The sequence below is a fragment of the Theobroma cacao genome, chromosome 4 (genome assembly GCF_000208745.1).
Source record: "Theobroma cacao cultivar B97-61/B2 chromosome 4, Criollo_cocoa_genome_V2, whole genome shotgun sequence".
Taxonomy (NCBI): Eukaryota; Viridiplantae; Streptophyta; class Magnoliopsida; order Malvales; family Malvaceae; genus Theobroma; species Theobroma cacao.
This window is the reverse complement of record NC_030853.1, coordinates 11893956-11900915: the sequence shown is the minus strand read 5'-3', so window position 1 is coordinate 11900915 and position 6960 is coordinate 11893956. Positions and strand designations below refer to the sequence as shown.

Genomic DNA, 6960 nt, shown 5'->3' with positions numbered 1-6960 from the left:
ACCATGCCAGATGCATGAACCAAGCAAGCAAATCTCACGAGACTTGAGCAAGGCTTAGAATTCACCTGTTCAATGTCCATCCATAAGTATCATAAGTATAACATAATTCATTTCATGTCATAAATTCGAATACTTACAATATTTATAAGGCCATAGCTTAGTAGTCATTTGGGTTCGTATCACACAACCCTTATTAAGACAATAACATATGGCAACTCAGTGCCTACAATATCCAAAGTATAACATTTTCTAATCTTTAAAACTCAAAGTGCGGAAGCTAGTGTAATCAAAACTCAATAGAGTGGACCATTGGGTGGAAAACCTACCGAATGCCAAAATGTGTCTATCGAGAGACAATAACAGCCATGCAATCTTGTAGCTTCACTTATCTACACATGGTATAACAAAAAAGGTGAGTCATTTAATATTTAGTGAGATGGGGATGCTATCGCAACATAATAAAGCATATATGAATATATATATAATATGAAGACATCACTATTGTAGCACATACATAACAAATTATCAATCATCTCTAAGATACAAGTGCAAAGATCATTCTAATATCCTATGTGCACCTCACATTAAATTATACCTTGCTAAGATTACATCTGAAATGGTGTACTCATTTTTGATATTTGATCAAACCCATGTATCTAATTCAAAGCATAATAAATCAAGACTTACCTTTTGAAGTCATCATCAATTAAGCTTTACAAGCACACTTTAGCTGCCGAGCACAATCACAATATTTAATATAAAATTAGCTTACCTTGAAGCTTATAATCCGCAATCAACCACATTTCATTTCCATACTAGTAATCGTATATTCACAATATATGTATATCATGCCATATCATTATGCATATCATTATAATCGAATAAAATCAACGAGTACTCTTCCCCCGACATAGTCAAATCATGTTCGATGTCCAACTTATGAAAGGTCAAATCACATACTTTGCCAAAGCAATTGATGGAGGATCAAATCATGCACGTGCCAAAGCAAAAAACACAAGGTTCAAATCATGTGCGTGTTGAAGAAATGAATGAAGAGATCAAATTACGCGTGTGGCGAAACAATGGGTGAAGAGTTAAACTCATCACCTAGAGTAGTATCAACAGATGGCATCACAACACCATAGGTGGGAGTACACCACTGCCCCTACTTACCACCATCCTTGCAAGCGAACACAGTCATAGAGGAAACACGCCACTCTACCTCAAATTAAATCAACGTCCGAAATTCACCCATCAGATGGAACATAATCACCTTAGGCCATCAATGCCTTTATTGTCCACAAGTCATAATTCACATCATTTAATTAGCTCCTTAGCCTTTCATACATAAACAATTCACATTAAGTGTCAAAATATGTGGCCTCACATACGTACGTAATTTTTGCCTCAATAATCATGGCTCATTGGCCGCACTTGCATCAACAATCTCATTTTAAATTAATCATGGCCTAATAGTTGCACATGCATAGTCAATTTCACATCCACTAGTCAAAATTTGCTCATATCCACCTAGATATCCAGCAACTCATGCTTTCGAAGCAAAATTACATACAAAGTACATATATATATGTATACATATATACATTTTTAATAATACAGTAGCCTAACCATTCTCATCTAGGCACAAATACATGAATTAAGTACCATGGCACTGCATTTATCATGCATAATGCATCACATGCATTTTCAATTATAAAACCCCACTCACCTTGACAATTGGGCACTACTATAGCTTAACTTGGTGTTTGCTGTTCACCAATGCCTTAACTTCAATCCAACAATTCCACACTTGGATGGATGGGTAGTGTCATAACGTATGAGTCTTAAAACTCAACCGTTTGACATAAAAGGAGCTACCATCAATCTTTTTTGTTTAGGTGTGATTGACCTAATAATTGAATCTATTTTCCCAATAAGGTCTTAGGCTTAACTTAAGTTCATAAAAAAAATAGTTTATGGTCTATGAAACTAATTAGATTTGGAAGCATAATTACATGTGAGGAAGGGATTAGCACCCTCACAACATCCATTCAAAATGGTACCTAATTAATTATGTGTTTTCTTTATAGCCTTAATAAATTAATTTTATTTCGATATCCTACTTTATTTCCCTTTATTATTTCTCCAATAAATAAAATATCTTTTAATATTGAATATTCTTCCTAAATTCCCCAACTTTTTTTGTAAATTTTAGGAAGATTTTCACCTAAAAATTTCCAAGAAAGTTATCCCTTATAACATTCTCGAAATTCCATCATTGGAGGACTTTCTTTTATTTTATATTAAACAATCATTTTATATGTTACAAAATTAAAATTATTTATTTATCTATGTTCTTGTTAAATAATTATAAAAATAAACCTTTTTGGTAAAGCTATTTATGGGATTACCCCCCAACTCTTATGGTAAGGTCCCATAATTATTTTTACTCTGGAAATTTTAAGAAAATTGCTCCTCACAGCTTCCCTTAAAAATCCCATTTGAAAGATTTATTTTTAAATAACTACAAACCTTTATTATTTTATTATTTTATAATTTTTATTCTACCAATTATGGTTTTAAGAATTTTATCCTAACCTTATTATGACCTAAAACAAAATTTTATTTTTATTATTTAACAAAATAAAATAAATAAATATACATGAGCATAAATAAATAAAAGGAGAATCATGAATGTACAAGCCCATACCTGGTAAATGGACCAAATAATTAAATGGGAATAGGCTTTGTCAAGTGGGTTGCAATCAAATATCCAAGGATCTAAGCAAGATGGGCTTGGATAGCTTACCAATCTAATAACCCAAGAAGCAGGTTTGATAAATGGGCTTACTCAAAAGTGGGTCGTGGCAACCACCCCAAATTCCAAATACTCCATTATCAAAACTACGTTGTTTCGCTAAGGTATAAAATCCTATCTAAAAAAAAAAAAGTAAGCCACTCTCTTCAATTTTTTCCTTTTTAATGCTAATATTCTCCCTCTCTCTGCCAAAAAAAAAAAAAAAAACTCTTTTCCAAATTTTGGTCATTGCTATCTCTCCGACTGCCACACTCTTCACTGTTGGTCTCTATTCATCGATGCTAGAATATTACCCAAATTCAACCCCAAAACCCTTTCAAGCGAATCTTTCCTTTAATCAAACTCGTTTTCTTTGAAACTGTCTCACAATTACTAGATCTAAATCTAAAAAAAATTCAAAACCTAAAAAAAGAACACGCTTGTTTGCTAATTTTTCTTGTGTAATTTTTTTCTTTTTTCCTCCTTGTATGTTGCTGTGTTTTTTTTTAGGATTTTTATAGGAGTTTTTGTGGAATCTTGATTTAATTGCAAATCTTGGATTTTATTTTTCTTGATTTTATTTTATTTTGTGGTAGGATTTTTTTTGTATAAATCCTCTCAATTTGTGGAAGGATTTTAGGGATTCCATTGATCATTTTCCTTTTTTAATTGACCTTTTTTTTCTTTTAATCTTCCCTTCTTTTATTGTTTTTTTTTCCCATTTTTCTGGTTTTGATTTGCTTTCCATTTTTTTTATTTTGTTTGATCTTTGTTTATGTCTTTTTGCCTTACTTTTATTGTTTGTGGGCTTACCAACCCAATACAATTACGTTATTGAATTTTGATGCATTTGGATTATAAACCCATTATTTCTAAGGCCCAAAGATCAATCAAAATAAAAATGGAAAATAGACCAAAAATAAAATAAAAATGTGAAACCTCGACCTTCGTAGACGCGTAACTGGAGGTAGAACTTGTGTTAAAGGTTTAATTTGAGCTAATGATGCTAGTTTTAAGTTACTTATAATTATTTTATGTTGTTATAGGAGTAGGATTAAAAAATGATTCCAATTGGTGAGGAAAGGCGCATAATGGGCTGTTGCTCTATTTACATGTATTTTGGTTTTTCAAGCATATCTCCCACTACAAAAGTTCAAATAACATGATGTTTAAACCATTAGAAAGATAAGAGGTAGGGCTACAACTTTGATGTTTACCACTTTTCCCAGTTCTGATGGGAAAGTGGTCAAATTCTTTGTCGAAATAGAAGTAATATGCTAGAAGAATAGATTTAGACAGAACATTTGAGCGCCGCAGCACTAGAAATTGAGAGCCACGGCCCTCACCATAATATCTTAAAATATAACAAGCTTAGAGGATTTTTGAAGCTAGGGATGTTAGGGACTACTTAAGAGACTTTTCAAAGGATTTTGGACCTTTTCCCAATGTCAAAAGGGTAAAAAGATTGCACAAGAAAAGGAGGAAGACATGTGGCCATGTTAAGGGCATTATTGTAATTGCATGAAAAATTAGATAAGCTTTAACCATAAATATCTACTCTCCAGCAACCTTCTTCATTTGTTTCCAGCAGCTTCTTCTTCCCATCTTTCTTTTCATCTCACATTTCTTCATCCCCCATGGGAGATCTCTTCAAGCTTCCATAACTCTCTCAAGTTAGTCTCAAATTTCATGCTTTTGTGCACCTTTTCACAAGCCCTTTGTGCTCTTTTACTCTTTCACCTTAAAAACCCTCCAAAGTCTTAAACTAATACTTTCTCTCACTAGCTAGGTGTTTTAGAGAGAGAAAGAAAGACTCTCTATAATAGTTTGGGAATTCTTGAGGAGGAATCCAATTACAAAGCTAGCAAGGTGAGTATTGAAATTGAGTTGATATTTTTAGTTGTTGAGAATGGCTGGTGGTTAGATCTGTGAGTGTTTTGTTGTTAAGGATTTATTCATTTTAGTGTGATTAGAGTAGTGAAAATAGATAGCCACTTAATGGTAGTTGGAAACTAGTTAGGAATATCTAGCAGAACATGATTTAGGAGATAGCTTCTAGAACCATATTTATGTGAATTGAGTTAATTGTGATGCTATTATGATGATAGGTTCCAATGAAGCTCCACTGCCCCATTTGGACCATTAGAGGAAGTTGGAATTGAGTAAGGCTTTAATAAATATCGGTGAGTGAACTTGCATTAAAAAAGGTTTTGGGATATGCACTTTGATTGAATCCCCTAAAGCATTTTATTGGTTTTATCTTCAAAACTTGCACGAGAACAAGCCCTTATGAAATGTTTTTATGTTGTGAATCAATAGTGTGATGAATCCATATGTTTCTGTATAATGTTGAGATATATATATATATATTATGTCATAAATGGGACCATTGTGTGACAAATGCAACCGTTCATGTACGGGGTGAGTGTGCACTTGCTGGTGATGATGGTGGTGAGGGAGATGGATGGTGATATTGCCCGTGTGCACGATGTGGGGGGATGCACACGATGGCATTAACTGTGTGCGATGTGGGGGAGCACATGATGTCTGTACCTGTGCATGATGTGGGGGGATGCACGCGATGACTTCGACTATGTGCACAATGTGGGGGGATGCACATGAGCTGGGTGAGGTGGTGGTGGTATTGGTGGTTATGTATGTATATATATATATATATATATATATATATATTAACATAATAGGAAGTTAATGAATATGGTATATGGTTGTAATGTATGTGAAACCTTGCATGTTGAACCTTGGAAATTGTTAAGTTTTTTTAAGTTGATTTTGTCATTGCAACGAGAAACATTTCATTTTGCTTGCTACCATGTTTGGTTGCTGCCCCATTTTCCATTTCTTTAGCACCATAGTTGATCATGGACTCTCAACATTAACGAATTTATTTAATCAAGTTTGAAATGAGGAGTTTCAATAAGAACGACATATTGAGAGGTTGTGGATAGAAATGGATGAGTTTGTGGTGATTCAGATGATTCAGCAATATCAGAAAGGGTCCCATTATATACGATATTTGTTGGCGTCCATTAGAAAGTGCCTGAGTAGTATTTCTTATAGAATCTTGCACATTTTACAAGAAGGTAACCAAGCTGCAGATTTCCTGTCAAATCAAGGATACACACATCAGAATCTTTGTGTAATTACTGAAGCACAAGGTGAACTGCATGGTATGCTTAAGTTAGATAGATTGAATTTACCTTATGTTCGATTTAGATAGTTGTAAAGGAGTAGTACTCCTTATTTATTTTTCTTGTTATTTTAATTCCTTATTTTTTTGTAATAGTAGGCAATCTCTATTTTACTGTAGCATCACTAGTTATGCACATAAATTAGATTTTCCTACTTTTAGTGTTTTTTCGATTTTGTCATATGCTCATGTAATTTTAGAGGTAAGGTTTCGGTCCCCCTCCCCTTTGTACCTAACTTTTCAATTATTAATAAAATAATTAGAAGGTAGTTGGGCCCTGCGAGAACTTCTAGCGTAAAAAAAAAAAACAACTAAATTGCATTGTTTTAAAAATAAGTGCATCATGATTTCTTGAAACTTTCCTTATCGCTTGCTTGTTCCTTTCCTTTGTTCACTCACTGGGTTTATACTCATCATTTTCAACTTCATGTTTTCAGATCAAGAGGCAGCCGGTAACTAGGTTGAGGTGTCCTCGTCGATTCGTATCCTTGGTAGGTATTTTGGCATTTCATAGCAACACCTTCACTTTGGTCACTCTACTGGAAGCCTAGAGTCATTTTTGTTTGTAAATACATACATGTGATGTAAAGTACTAAGATGTATGCCTTAGACCATATATGTATGTTTTGATTGGTAAAGCCACCATGAGTGGCAATAGTTAATTTTATTTTGGGCTAATATAAATGCAGTTTTTGATTGTTATAATTTACTACTAAAGTACTTAAGGGTTAAGGTTATGAGATGTAAATGTAAGAATAGTTGACGGGATGAGAAGTAGAATTATATAAATAGGCTTGCTTGGGCTTAGTGGACTATGTCCATTGACAGAAAAAAAGAAAAAGAAAAGAAAAATAAATAAATAAATCAAATAAGTTAAGTCTTGAACAAATATGGTGTATATAGGCAAGATTTCCATTCCCATCACAATTTAAAATCTACCAATTACATAATCATT

The 6960-nt window shown here is 33.3% G+C and overlaps 1 long non-coding RNA gene across 1 annotated transcript; it reads left to right on the top strand.

The window, feature by feature from the left end:
* Nucleotides 4563–6601, top strand: LOC108661679. The gene is made up of 3 exons (XR_001927452.1): nucleotides 4563–4666; nucleotides 4906–4980; nucleotides 6443–6601. It is a non-coding gene; the product is annotated as an uncharacterized LOC108661679 (long non-coding RNA).